Raw genomic sequence first — 15,896 nt, forward strand, 5'->3', positions numbered from 1 at the left:
AATCCTCCACTGATTGATTGGCTCTTCTGGGTAAAGTTTTCAAGAAAACAAAAGCCTTCTGGGTAGGAACCTAAAAGATCAGGCATCCTGGTTATGTTGGGAAGAAGATGGGTTTGGAGCCAGACAGATCTTGAGTTAGCATGGACTCTAGATAGGGCTTGGGGAGCAGTCTCATTGAAAAGGAGGTCGTCGGCAAGGCAAGACATATCAAAGTTTGATTTTATCCCCTGCATGCCCATCTTACTTAGATCATATGTTTATTTGTGCCGGGGAGGGTTTTGGGGATCAGCGGCTACTGAAGATGATAGCTGGACAGAAACCCTCCCAAACCATCCCTTGGTGGTGTCACTGTCCTGATACAAATTCAGGAACTGCCACTTCCCATCGCTGTGACTGTGGCCAAGTAACTCAGCCTCTGTGAGCTTCTGTTTTCTCATTTTTATAAGAGGAATAATAATAATTCCACCCTGGCAGGGCTTTGTGAGGGATTCTATGAGACAGCATCCGGAAAAGGGCTTAGCACAACTCAAGGGTATCACAGGCACTCAGCATCATCAAGTCTCTTCCAGCGCCGGCCCCCAGATGTCTTAGAATCCTAAGGAGGGAACCTGATGGCCACTCGGATCTGGAAATCTGAAAAAAAACAAAAAACAAAACATTTGTTGGATTTTGTGAGGGTTTGCCTTTGGATTTTGTGGCCCACCAGCAAGTGTGCTCCAAAAGGGTGCCACATCTGCCCCCCATATTGTCAGTCAGGAGCGCCAAGTAGCGGGCTGACTTGAAAGGGAGGCCTCACGGACAGCTACACAGGCAGCGCCAGGCCTGCAGATGAAACAGTCACCATAGCGAATGAATTAGACCAGCGGTTTTCCTAAGGTCTGGAGGCAGCAGAATCTTCCTACGGTTTTTTGTTTTTTTTCTTTCTCTTGAGTTTTTTTTTCACCCTTTTCTCCCCCCTGCTCTCTCACAGAACTCCTAGAGTCTGGACAAGACACAGGATGATAGAAGTAGACATGATAAGCCTATTTCAGCCACCACGTTCTTTGCAAGGAATCTGCAGAGGCTCCCTGTGGAAATTGCGGGGCTGGCAGGAAACTACTGCATTGGCTAATGACCAACACAGTGAGCCTGCTCACTCATTCATTCATTCAAGCATTTGTTCAAGAGGCATTCACAGAGGGAGCCTCCGCAGCTTCCTCGAAGATGGTAAGATAAAATGCCACACAGTCCCAGGCCCCGCACATCAGTGATGTATCCTGGGTAACAAACAATGCCGATTCAGTTAGAAATAGAAAGTTGCAAAGTTATCTGCCTTGAGACCTCGACCAGTGGATTGCAGAGGCCCACACCTGCACATTGGTTTCTTTGCAGGGGATCAGACATCTGACTTCGATCTACCACACCCTGATGGCAAGCCATGTCAGCCCCGTGTCTAGCTCACAGCACACTTCCTGAATGAATCTGGAGGAGCCCCCTTTATTGCCTGCAAATTATAGCTTCCCAAGGACTAGGAGTCAGAGGAATAAGCCATTTAAGTGAAATTGCTTTTGAAACACAGATGAGTTGGAAACCTAGAAGAAAGGGCTCTTGGCAAGGAATGTTTGGGACTTGGCGGGTTCCATAGCTCACGTTGTTTGATGCTTCCATAAACCAGCTGCTTTCACCCTTCCCTAAACATCAACTCCCAAGGGAGCAAGTCAGCCCAGGGCTCTCCGGGCAACAACAGTTTCCTGAATAACGTGCAACCTGGTCTGGAGGGTCCAGCCAATCAGCACACAGCACGCAGACTCCAGGGGAGTGTCGCGCCCATCTAAAGTGTTTTGCTTCTCTTCTTTCCATGGTTTCCATAACAACGGACCACATACACACACACTGCAATACAGTGTCAGTTCAACTAAGCATGTTTTCCTGCACTTGACACAATAGATTCCTCACCACTCAGGAGAGATGTCTTCTCACCTGGGATCTCCGGGGCTCCTGCTTCTGGGGGGCAACAGGGGGTCTGACACCAGTAGCCCATCCTAGGGGACCTCCCTCTTCTCTCTTCAAGGGCAATGCCTCAGCAACCTGTTCCCCTCTTTTCAAGCACACCATACTTGCCTAAGGCTTCCCCGGAGGCTTGTTGGTAAAAAATCCACTTTCAATGCAGGAGATGCGAGAGACGCAAGTTCTATCCCTGGGTTAGGAAGATCACCTGGAGAAGGAAACGGCAGCCCGCTCTAGTATTCTTGCTTGGAAAATCCCATGGACAGAGGAGCCTGGTGGGCTTCAATCCATGGGGTCGCAAAGAGTCAGACACGACTGAGCACATGCACATACTTGCCTAAATATGCCTGGAGAATCCCAAGCCAGAAAGACACTTGCTTCATCTTCCCTGGTTCCAGGGTCCCTTACAACCCCTTCTCCCAACGCTGCTCCTACCCAGTTCATAACCAGCTCAAAAGAAAACACAAGTAAGACTGTACCTTTGATGGCCTGCAATACAGCAGCCAGATGAATGATCCCAGTGGGATCTGAATTTCATTAGTCAAACCAGGATCAGAGGGTTCTAGGTAAAAGTTTGTCAGGCTCAGAGAGATCCAGCCAAGGCTGTGTGAGGAGGGAGGCTGCATCTGGCTGCAGGGACACTTCTGGAGGGCTGGCTCAGAATGAGAAAAGTAAGCCTCCCCTTTGCAGTTTGCAGACCCAAGCTGTGTGGTCTTAAAGCCTCAGGATCAGCGAGGAGGCCCCAGGCCAAAACTTCAGGCTTAGGCTTCTGGACCCAAATGGGTAGGCTTTCGTTATGATGAAAAATACATAAAGTTGAGTGGATGGGTTTTTGTTTATTTTTGTCTTTAGAATATTAATAGGTTTTAATACAGTTGTCTGGAGGTTTTAGAATAGAAAGACATACCTAACATAGTTCTCGGCACCTTGTAGGAGTTGCCTATAGGATTGCTATTGAAAAAGCAAAGGAAAAGGCCCAGCCCTGCCCAGTCTGGCTTGCCTCCTCCTCCGCAGCTGCCCCTCCCCCAGCTCAGTGGGCTGGGAGCAACGGTTTTGCTCTCGCCACCGCCACCTGTAACTGGGTCATGTCTTACTTATTGGTCTTGTACTCAGCAGAAGAAATCAAATGAGAGTATGAACTGAGGACTGGGTTAGTTGACACGGCTGCTCTTTTCTGGTGTGCTTTATGAGAGTGTAAGACAATCCCATTTTACGGCGGGGTTTCGGTGTAACGGAGATTTCTCAGTGCTTTGTGACAGCCTTGCATTCAGCCCAGACAAAGGGTAATGAGCATCATCTCAAATTACCTAATCACATGGTGGCAGCAACCCATCCCCAGGCCGCACTGGGCATTTCCATGGTGCGGTCCATCCGAGGAGCTCAAAGGGCTTAAAGAAAACCCTTTCTTTATTCGGGAAGTATTATTATCTGGGTTTGACCAAGAGAGGTACGGAAAGGTGACCTGCTTTAAGACCACACAGTAGGAAGGGGCTGGGCTGAGCCTGGGGCCCAGGCAGCTGAGTGGAGCTCCTTGGCTGGGAGATGACACGCAGAAAGCATCTTGCACAGAGCCTGCCCTGGCCAGGCCCTGGGGGGACGCGCGTGGACATTGAGCTCAATAACAAAGGCCAGTACAGATGAAATTTAAAAGCGTCAGCCTGAGGAAACATGTGCAGAGAACTGCCTTCTCCTTGAGAAAGCAGAATGCTGACCACATTGCAGGACAGGCATTAAGACACCAGAACTCAGATTACCAACTATTTCTTCAGCCCTTACTGGGTGCCTGGTGGCATGCCTGTGGACTGACTGCCAGGGAGGACATTGCCTCACCCCTGTTCCTATATGACAACGTCACTGTCATTAATAATCATAAATGCAACAACAGTAATGGTTAGAAAAGAAAAGCAAATAGTATTTTTCTGACCTTCTCTGCAGATGGTCATGCCTATCCAAAAAAATAGAAAATACAATAAATATTCCAGTACCAAGCAAATGCAATGGATTAGTCCCTATAATTACATTAGTTACATTTTAGTTACATGAATGCATTATTTGGGGAAAAGGAAAAACTTATTTCCAGATTGTTCTATTGCAAAAATGAGGAATAACATTATAGTTTCTGTTTGTGATAGGTAAATTCTTTCATTTGACCATGTACTTGAAAAATTGATTTCGAAATTTTCATGCTCAGTGGACAGGATAGCCAGATTTGTCATCTACTTTTACTCCTGGTTAATGAAAGAACATAATTTATTAATTTTAATTTTGGAAATTGTCTTTCCGGGGACTTCCCTGGTCCAGTGACTAAGACTCCGAGCTCCCAGTGCAGGGCGTCTGGGTTCAATCCCTGGCAGGGGACCTAGATCTCATGCACTGCAACTAAGGATCCCTCAAGTGCAGGCTCAGTTGCGTCAATCATGTCTGACTCTTTGCAACCCCATGGGCTAAAATCCACCAGGCTCCTGTGTCCATTCCATAGCATTTTCTAGTTAAGAATACTGAAGTGGGTTGCCATTTCCTCCTCCGGGGGAACTTCCCAACCCAGGGATTGAAACCATGTGTCCCGCATCTCCTGCATTGCAGGTGGATGCTTCACTACTGGGGAAGCCCAAAAGACCCCTTATACCACAATGATGATTGAAAATCCCAAGTGCTGCAGCTAAGGCCTGGCCATACCGTGCCCTGCCAAGTTGCTTCAGTCGTGTCTGACTCTTTGCAACCCTATGGACCATAGCTTGCCAGGCTGCTCTGTCCATGGGATTCTCCAGGCAAGAATACTGGAGTGGGTTGCCCTGCCCTCCTCCAGGGGATCTTCCTGACTCAGAGATCAAACCTGCTTCTCCTGCAGCTCCCACATTGTAAGTAGATACTTTACCTCTGAGCCACTGGGGAAGCCCTAAGACCCGTACAACCAAATAAGCAAACATTTTTTAAAAAGTATCTTTCCTATAAAGCTATAGATATATTGAAAGCTCTTAAAATATACCTGGCAAAAAGTCACAAAAAAAGACCATAAATTCTAGAAATTGCAGTACTGCCCACATCTTTATTTCTCTAAAATCCATTCCACTCTTTTCCAAATGTCTCCATATGGGAAAAATTTTAAACACAAATAAAGACTCGAAGTTTGACAGAAGAGATTGACAGAATTGAAGTAACTCAAGTTTCATATAAAGACACATTGAGAGAAACAATGACATGACAAATATAGAGAAATAAAGAAAAATCAGAGCAAGGGAAAACAGAAATAAGAGGTGAAAGTGCAGCCAGAGCAGAAAAGTCATGTTCAGTCTCATAGCACTGTTATAGCTGCTAGCTTTGAACCATAAATTTCACTCTACATTCTGGGCTTCCTGGCAGCCAAAGGAAAAAGGGAGATGTGGCCAGTCACGGCATTCACATCGACAGAAAAGAAACCCTGTGGGAAAGCCTTAAGAACAGTGACTTGTGAACCCATACAGAACATTCCACTCAAGGGCCAGCCAAATCTACCAAGGGAGACAAAATGTTCCAGAACAATTTGATTCTGCTTTGGTTTCCCGTCCATATTGGTTTCAGGCCAGGAAAGGATGAGTGTTGGAAAGGCACAGCAGAGACCCTGTGAAAAAACATCAGAAAGGAAGCAACCAAAAAAGATGAATTCTGTTCAGACTTTAGAAAATTTGCATTTAGCACATTTTAAAACTGATGTCCATCCCACTCCTGGGCATATCCCCTGAGGAAACCAAAGTTGAAAAAGACACATGTAACCCACTGTTCACTGCAGCACTGTTTACAACAGCTAGAACATGGAAGCAAGCTAGATGCCCATCGACAGATGCATGGATAAAGAAGCTGTGGTACATATACACAATGGACTATTACTCAGCCATTAAAAGGAATGCCTTTGAGTCAGTTCTGATGAGGTGGATGAACCTAGAACCTATTATACAGGGTGAAGGGAGTCAGAAAGAGAAAGATAAATGCCGTATTCTAACACATGTATACGGAATCTAGAAAAACAGCACTGAAGAATTGACTTACAGGGCAGCAATGGAGAAACTGACAGAGAGAATAGACATGCGGAGAGGGGAGGAGAGGGTGAGCTGTGTGGAGAGAGTACCACAGAAGCTCACATTGCCACATGTAAAACAGACAGCCAATGGGAATTTGCTGTATGGCTCAGGAAACTCAAGCAGGGGCTCTGTATCAACCTAGAGGGGTGGGATGGGGAGGGAGACGGGAGGGAGGTTCAAAAGGGAGGGAATATAGGTATACTTATGGCTGATTCATGCTGAGGTTGGACAGAAAGCAACAAAATTCTGTAAAGCAAATATACTTCAATAAATAAATAAACTGATGTTTATGGCAACGCTTAATCCAAAGGACTAGATCAATAGTAATGAGGAAGATAAAGGAGAAAGCTGGGCAGCAAGGATGGCTTAACGCTGCCTTTGAACTCCACGTTTGCCCTCTCCCCCCGTTCCTCCAGCTGCCAGGAGGCAGGCTCAGCTCCGGATCTGGGCACATGGGGACCAACACCCAAATCCTGCCTCCAGGGCATCTCCCCTGGCGGTAACAGCAGACCGACTCATCACAGACTACCTGCTTGCAGAAAATACTGGAAAACATGGACAAGACACTTTTTTTTTCTTCAATCTACTTCAAGCCACTGAAAAATCACCAGGACATTACAAACTAAGGAGCCAAGATCCCAAAAAGAATGCATGAGCTGAGAGAGGAGTCTCAGACACTTTTCTCCTTGGGATTTGTCAATTCCTAAGCAATATCTGAAAAGTTGAGCAGTTTCTAGGAATCTATGGGGCTGGGGTGACCAAAAAAAGGAATTCAGGGTCCCACAAGAGGGGAGGTCCAGGTTGAACACCTCAGACTTGCAGCTGAGACTCCTTGAAAAAGCACAATCCAGAAAGAAACCAGCCTGCAGAAAGTTCAAATCATCTTTCAAAAGCTCAGTTCTTGATTGAATCAGTGTGATGTAAAGCAAAGCAATACACTTCTGAACAATCCACGAGTCAACAAAGAAATCATGAATGGAAATGAGAAACTATTTTAATAAAAATATAATAAAACTAGAACATATCAAAACTTATGGGATGTACCCAAAGTGCACTTAAGAGAAATCTGTAGTCTTAAATACATCATTAGAGAAGAACGGATGAAGAAACAATGGACCAAGTTTCTATATTAAGATTTTAGTAAAAGAACAACAAATTAAATCCTAAGATGATGGACAGGGAGGCCTGGCGTGCTGTGATTCATGGGGTCGCAAAGAGTCGGACACAACTGAGTGACTGAACTGAACTGAACTGAACTGAAGATAATACAAGGGTGGAAATAGTCAACAGCAGGAATTAATGAAGTAGAAAACAATAATAAAACAAAACCCACAAAGTCAAAAATTTTCTTTTAAAAAGACTAATAAAGTTGACGAGCTCCTGATAGGACTGATTTCTTTAAAAAAAGAATGAGGCACAAATAATCAATATCAGGAATGAAAAAGAAGATATCACAATATAGCCTACACCGATTAAATAAGAGGCTGTTCTGAACCAGTTCACTGTCTTATTTCTATCAAATAAATGAAATTGACAATGAAAAATCTTTCTACAAGGAAAACTCCAGGACCAGATGGCTTCACCAGTGAAGTCTTCCAAATACTTAAGGACGAAATAACACTAATCTTACACAAACTATTCCAAAGAATAGAAAACGAGTGGCTTCTCAACTCATTTTTGAGAACAATATTACCTTAATGTCAAAATCTGACAGGGAAAGAAAATTATGGGCCATCTCATTTTCCTGAACATGGGTGCTAATACTAAACAAAATATTATCAAACTGGATCCAACAATATATGAAAAAAAAAATACATCACAACAAAAATAGGCTTTATTTAAGAAATGAAAGAGCATCTCAATGTTTAAAAATCAGTTAATGTTAATTTGTAATTAACAAAATGAAAAAGAAAATAATTTATCAACTTAATAGATTCAGAAAAAAATCATTTGATAAAATGAAAACCCTAGTGATAATAAAAGGGAAAAACGAACTGTCTTCAGAAGCTAGGAATAGAAGGGCAATAGCTTAATATGATGGAGTAGCTACAAAAATATCTCTAGTAAATATCATGCTTAATGTTCAAATATTAATACTTTTCCCCAATACTGAGAATAAAAGAAGGATGCTCCCTGCTTTTATTTTATTCATTATTATACTAGGGGTCTTAGCCTTTACAATAAAGCAGGACAAAGAAATAAAATTTTAAGAATTAGAAAAAATATTAATTAAACTGACATCATTTATAGACCATTAGATTACGTATGTAGAAAGCACAAAACAGTTTGTAGAAAAACTGTCAGAATTAATAAATAAATCAAGCAATGTTGTTGAATTAAAAATATCAACTTTGCTTGATTTATTTGTTAATTCTGGTGTTTTTTTTTAACAGATTATTTTGTATTTTCTACATATGTAATCATGTCATCTGTATTTTTTTATGTAACAGAAACAGAAAGTAGAATCCAAAAAGGAAACACTGAGAAATTAGACTACATTAAAATCTGGACCTTCTTGTTATCAAAAAAAAAAAAAAGAGTGAGAAGGAAACCCACAAAGAAGAAGATATTTGCAGTTCATTTGACTGACGAAGGACTCATACCCAGAAAATACCAAAAACTCCTACATATCATCAAGAAAGACACACAACCCAACAGAAAAATGAGCAAAAGATTCAAACAAGGCAATAGGTATTCAAATGACCAATAACATTTGAAAAAATATTCAATTTTATTAGTCATCAGGGAAATACAAGCTAAAATACATTCACCAGAATCGCAAAAATAAAAAAGACCAGCATTATCAATTGTTGGTGAGAATACGGTTACCTCCCCACTCACCCCCAGACTCTCACCAGTATTTGTTAGGAGTATGAGCTGGTACAGGCACATTGCAAAACTATTTATCAACCTCTATTAAAGCACACCCTGCTGCTGCTAAGTCACTTCAGTCGTGTCCAACTCTGTGTGACCCCATAGACAGCAGCCTACCAGGCTCCCCCGTCCCTAGGATTCTCCAGGCAAGAACACTGGAGTGGGTTGCCATTTCCTTCTCCAATGTGTGAAAGTGAAAAGTGAAAGTGAAGTTGCTCAGTCATGTCAGACTCTTTTCGACCCCATGGACTGCAGCCTACCAGGCTCCTCCGTCCATGGGATTTTTTAGGCAAGAGTACTGGAGTGGCTTGCCGTTGCCTTCTCCGAAAGCACGCCCTATGACCCAGCAATTCCATTCCTTGTTACATATCCCACAGAAATGTATACACCAAAAAACATATACAAGAATGTTCCAAGGAGCATTATTTGTAATAGGCCCAAATTAAAATCTATCCAAAGACCAGCAGCAGATGAATGTATAAATAAATTGTGGTAGATTAATACTAAGAAAACTCATAAAGCATTAAAAATGAGAAAACTACTTGTAGCCTTAACAACACTATATCAAATTTGCAGAAAACATTTTGAGTAGGAGGGGAGGGGAAGCCAGATAAAAAGAATGCATGATGTACAATTACAGTTTAACAAAATCAACAGGCCAGCAATCTAATGTTGGATAACAAAAATGGTTATCACTGGGGAAGAGGTGACTATCAGAGAGGGAGGCAGTGAAGGGATTTTTCTGATGCCAGTAATATTCTAGCTCTTGTTTTGGGTGATGGTAGTACAGATGAATTCACATTTGTGATAATCTATTAAGTGGCACACTACAGTGTTTTTTTATGTCCATTACACTTCAATCTTAAAAAATTTATTTGCTATCTGTGTGACAGTAGCAAGTTACTTAGCTGTGCTGTGTTTCTGTTCTCGTTTAGAAAACGGGTATATAACAACCATCTCAAAGGAGTGCTCTGAGATACAAATGAAATAATGTATGTGAAAGGGACAGCAGAGGACGAGCTGAATAAACAGTAGCCGCTTTGTTATCACTCTAAGGGATTTCAGCCATTTCATTGTTTACTTCTGGGATTATCTGGGTTTAGCTGCTTCCCAAAGGCAGCCAGTTCCCTTCCTGGGCACACTAGTCAGCACTAAACCTGGGAATTTTCCAGGCTGGTGGTCCTCACACCTATAGAGGGCTTAGCTGCTTGGGGGTGTGGTCAGGATGAGGATGGAGATTAAGCTTCTGTCTTCCCAGACAAGCTCAAGCCTCTGGCTTCCCCACAGGAGGCCCAGAGCCAGGTCTCCGGGAGGACCCAAGACAGGGAAATGTAGTCATTTGATCCAGAGGAAGTCTGTAGAGCTGGGACTTGAATGAAAGAGAGAGGGAGGCTAGGCAGCAGCCCTTGCAGACTGTCGGTCCCTGAGAAGGGACAGTCCAAGGAAAACCCAGCCTGGGACTTTGGTGATGGGGAATTCAAAAGGAATGGTTCAGTGGAGTACCTTGATAATAACGTGGGTGTTGTGATGGCCTGGAGCACGCAGACCACTCATCCTGCTTGAGAACAGGAAACTACAGACTCGGCTATTTCTGAAACTCATGGGAGATCATGAAATATGGACTACAACTGCTTTTCGCCAATTCCTGTTTTCTAACAGGCTCACATCGTCTTGGTTCCTGCCTTTTGGGGCAGACCCCTCTCTCTGAGACCTGGCTTTGTCAAGTTGCTTTTTCAGTTTGAGAGGCAACACCTTCAAACCCAGGGTCTACCTAAATCTTCCTTGAGTAGAAAAAGATCACTGGGGAGTTCTGCTGAAAATGCAGATTCCTTGGTCTCAACCTGGACTCACTGAATAAAATTGTTAAGGAAGAAGACCAGGGAATCTATAGTTGTAAAAAGAGCCCCAAGGGATTCTGATGATCATTCCAATTGGGAAATCAGTCTTTCAAACTGGAACCTTTTCTGGTAACTTCCCACTTAGGATAACCGCCCACCCCCTTTATTACCCAAGTTTCTCTTTTTCTGTGGAATAAGCTCTCCTAATGTAGTTCCATGCTCTGTCCACCCCAAGTTATCAAACCTCTCCTCTTGTGCAGGCCCCAGTCAGGAACTTTGTAGCTGTGAGCCTTACCTGCACACCCACGACGCTGAGAAAATGTCCCCTACTACCGTCTCACATCCGAACTGGAGGAGACCCAGTTACATGACATGTTACAGAATTCAGATGGAAATGTATTTTTTTTTTTTTGAGAATTTTGGAATTATTGATAACACCATGAGCTAACTCAAAGCCATCCTGTAAACCCACTACACACATCTGAAATAGCATCTTGAGAGTTACAAACTACAATAACATTATCTGCCAGGTAAGAGTACTTTTCCCTGTCAGTATTTCTCAGTAATCATTTGTCCAGGAGCTACTGCTCATAATTAAGAGTTAGTAATAGGACTGTGAAGAAAACTCATCGCCAAAGAATTGGTGCTTTTGACTGTGGTGCTGGAGAAGACTCTTGAGAGTCCCTTGGACTGCAAGGAGATCCAACCAGTCCATTCTAAAGGAGATCAATCCTGGGTGTTCATTGGAAGGACTGATGCTAAAGCTGAAACTGCAATACTTTGGCCACCTCATGCGACGAGTTGACTCACTGGAAAAGACTCTGATGCTGGGAGGAATTGGGGGCGGGAGGAGACAGGGATGACAGAGAATGAGATGGCTGGATGGCATCACCGACACTATGGACTTGAGTTTGAGTGAACTCCGGGAGTTGGTGATGGACAGGGAGGCCTGGCGTGCTGTGATTCATGGGGTTGCAAAGAGTCGGACACGACTGAGCGACTGAACCAAACCGAACCGAATAGACTAGCTGAAGTGGTGCATACATACACAGTAGACGTAAAAAAGAAGGAAATAATGCCATTTGCCACAAAAATGGATTGATCTAGAGATTATCACACAGTGAAATGTCAGACTGAGAAAAACAGATGTTTTATGATATCACTTATATGTGGAATCTAAAAACAAACAAAAAATGATACAAATGAACTTATTTAAAAAACAGAAGCAGACTCACAGACAGGAAACAAACTTACGGTTACCAAAACGGAAGAAGGAGGAGGAAAAAATTAGATAAATTAAGAGTTTGGGATAAACAGAAATACTAACACATAAAATGTGTTAGAAAACACATAAATGACAAGGTTCTACTGTATCAGTTCAGTTCAGTTCATCAGTCGTGTCTGACTCTCTGCGACCCCATGAATCACAGCACGCCAGGCCTCCTGTCCATCACCAACTCCCGGAGTTCACACAGACTCATGTCCACTGAGTCAGTGATGCCATCCAGCCATCTCATCCTCTGGCATCCCCTTCTCCTTCTACCCTCAATCTTTCCCAGCATCAGGGTCTTTTCAAATGAGTCCTCTCCTAGCATCAGGTGGCCAAAGTATTGGAGTTTCAGCTTTAACATCAGTTCTTCCGATGAACACCCAGGACTGATCTCCTTTAGGATAGACTGGTTGGATCTCCTTGCAGTCCAAGAGACTCTCAAGAGTCTTCTCCAACACCACAGTTCAAAAGCATCAATTCTTCGGCATTCAGTTTTCTTTATAGTCCAACTCTCACATATATGCTTGACCACTGGAAAAACCATAACCTTGACTAGATAGACCTTTGTTGACAAAGTAGTCTCTGCTTTTTAATATGCAGTCTAGGTATAGCACAGGAAAATATATCCAATATCCTGCAATAAATCATAATGAAAAAGAATATAAAAAATAATATATACCATGTGCTGCTAGTGGTAAAGAACCTGCCTGCCAATGCAGGAAACAGACTCTGGTTCGATCCCTGGGTTGGGAAGATCCCCTGGAGGAGGGCATGGCACCCCACTCCAGTATTGCTGCCTGGAGAATCTCCATGATCAGAGGAGCCTGGCAGGCTACAGTCCATAGGGTCACAAAGAGTTGGACTCGACTGAAGCAACTTGGCATGCACAAACACATGTACACATATAGTCAAATCACTTTGCTGTGCACCAGAAACTGAAACAACACGGTAAGTCAACTACACTTCAATTTTTAAAAAGAGTTAGAACATCTGAGTCTTAGTCTCAGTTTGGTATCAATGAGCTGTGGGAGATGGCTCTAACTAACTGGGTTTCTTCATCTTTCACATGCACAGTTGAGAAGACTTCACCTGCTTTCCAGGGCTCTTATCATCAAATGGGCCAGAGAACGGGCCCAGCAGACAGATGACAAGGGTTTCATTGAATGAAGCAGAATATGAACAAGTTAGTGAGTGAGTAAAGAAATAGTGATACACTCAGAAAGAGTTTTATTAAGAATAACTAACAACAAATGTTAGATCTTTAAAAAATAAAAATAAATCCCATAAGGTGCGAGGCTGAGAGTCCCTGAAGCGGCGTCTAGTTTGGAGATGGAGTCCTGCCAGGAGAATGTTCTTCTCTGCGCTGTCTGTGCTGACCCTCTGTGCAGTCTGCTGTTCTCGAAAAAACACACTGGGGATCTCTCTTGGGTTTCTACTTCTTTTGTCTCTCAGCTCATGGCTGCATTGGGACTGCCAGGGAGCAGAATTTGGTGACAGCTTTCAGGTTTGATTTGCCAATGAGAATGTTTGGCTGAGTGTGGGGTTTCCGTGGTGTAGCTGGCCCATGGCCTTGAATCTCTTCCGGTTTCAGGGAGCCCACGGCATTACCCAAATGGCCTCTTGCAAATGGTGTCTCAGAAATGAGAAATGCATGCATGTGTGAATGTGGAACTGTGCACACATGTGCTCATAGAGAAGACAGTCCTCAGACACCCAGCCTTTTGGACGCCTGGCCTCGAAAATGATATGGGAGCATCCTCATCACCATCTGCAAACATGCCTTGTCATTATTTGCAAAGCACCATTCTATAAGACAATGAGATAACGTGACGTGAAGTTGCTCAGTCGTGTCTGGCTCTTTTCGACCCTATGGACTATTGCCTGCCAAGCTCCTTTGTCCATGGGATTTTCAGGCAAGAATACGGGAGTGGGTTGCCATTTCCTTCTCCAGTGAGATATGGTGCCTTCCATAAATTTACAAGCTAAGTTAGATAAAATATATATACATGGTTAATCAACCTCCCATTTACATCATCAGGTTTCTTGGTTACATGCCTTAGAAACCAGCTCTGTATAACTTAAGGGGAAATGGAATTATTGGGAAGGTTAGAGGAACAGGCTTAGTAAATGGCCTTAAACCAAAGGATCCAGGAAGTAGAAACAATCTTATGCCTTTGAAGAACATAGCTGTGATTGCTGGACTGCCTCCACCACTTTGGCCAGTTCTAATCTCATCATCTTTTTTGCATCGTTAGTTTATTCACTGAATAAATAATCTTGTAGGAGGCTGATGCTGTTCTAGAACTGGGGTTTCAGACATGAACCCAAAAGGCAAAATTCTCTGCCTTTGTGGAGCTGACATCCTAGTGGGGTCACACTCAGGTTGGGCCGACCTTGGTCCTATGCTTTTGCCCAGGCTGTTATGTGCCCCACAGTGAACTCCTTCAACCCAGGAAAAGAATGTAGATACTGGGAAGTTTTAAAATGATAGTTTTGTACTATATCGCTAAGTTCCTATCAAAGTCTGAATAAAGAATGGAAAGATGTTCAGAAGAGCTCAAACCCTCTTCCAGGTGGGGAGCATGGGTAGCCATTCATTTATCTAAAAAGGGTCTTGGAGAAATTAGTCATTTAGGGGGAAGCTGGGTATCTAAGGGCCCAATTGGGAAAGTGTTCTCCAAGCTCACTGTATGAGCAGAATTTTACAGAAAGTGACTGCAAGAAAGATCTAGAACAAAAAGCCCTTCCTTTAAAGGACTGATTCTGCGCACAGCTTCTTGAGATAATGGAGTTGAAAGAGCAGTTTTAAGCAGTTTTAAATAACTATTCAATCACTTCTTCCTTCCAACCCAAAAGTAGCCAGTATAAGCCTCCGTTGGATGCCCAGGCCATACTGGGAGCCATATGACCATTGTGGTAGTGACAGTGACCATGGAGATTTTGGATTCTGAGAGCAGAAATTAGTCTGCAAAAGAATTACTTGTCCTTCTACAAGGAAGGGACATAATACCATCAGAAGAAGGAGAGGCAGGAGCCCAAAAGTGTAATTACATCTTGGTGTCAATTTGTTCTTCTGCAAAATGTAGATACTAGACCCTTTCCTGTCAAAAGCAAATGGACGTCGATAATAAACTGAGATAAGAGCAATATAGTGGAAAGGATATAGGATAGGAGAAGCCATGGGACCTGGTCTTGCATCCAAGATTTATTAGCTGTGTGACCTTGGGCAAGTCACTTAAATTTTCTGAATCTGTTTGTGCATCAGTAAAATGAAGATAGCAATTCTTCTCAGGTGTGTACAGAATAAACAAATAATGTATGTGAAAGCCCTTTATAAGTTACAAAGTACATAGACCTTAGAAGGAGCTATAATTTTTACACTTTAATAAATGTCTATGGCAGTTATCAATAGACTTCCAGAAAAAGTTTTAAAGATGCTTATTAAATAACTAATGCCCACTGTTTCTTCCACTGCGCTATACTTAGGTTGCCAGCCTACCCTGCAAAGGGCCTGCTGAGATCCCACTCACCTCCAAAACAAGTCAGTGGCCAGAAGGTACTGGAACACTTTGGGTGCAGGAGGGCATGGAGGTGATAAATATTGTGTATTGACCCAGGAAAAAGCCCCAACAACAAAGCCCAATTTATTATCTTAGTAAATCACAAATTGTTCCTGTAGCAAATAAAGCATTCTCAGGAATTCTTCCTAAGATTGTGCAAAGCATCTGAGTCTCTAGGAAGAGAAAAAGGCGGCCCGGATAGGAGCTGAGCTGTGGCCATTAGTCAGAGAGCTCCTAGATGACCCCATGAAACTGTCCCTGTGAAATGCAGTTGTTCAATAGGATTGGGATGAATTTTCCCCCGTAATCTAAA

At 43.0% G+C, this 15,896-nt stretch overlaps 1 long non-coding RNA gene across 1 annotated transcript in view; it reads right to left on the reverse strand.

The window, feature by feature from the left end:
- Positions 1-309: 309 nt before the first annotated feature.
- LOC129555101 (uncharacterized) overlaps positions 310-15,896 on the reverse strand; it is a 29,420-nt gene continuing 13,833 nt past the window's right edge. Inside the window, exon 3 of the long non-coding RNA XR_008685705.1 lies at positions 310-633. This is a non-coding gene — a long non-coding RNA (uncharacterized LOC129555101). The remainder of the gene's footprint in view (positions 634-15,896) is intronic.

Source organism: Moschus berezovskii, chromosome 12 (assembly GCF_049115385.1).
Source record: "Moschus berezovskii isolate FMDL1 chromosome 12, NW_MosBer_1.0, whole genome shotgun sequence".
Taxonomy (NCBI): domain Eukaryota; kingdom Metazoa; phylum Chordata; class Mammalia; order Artiodactyla; family Moschidae; genus Moschus; species Moschus berezovskii.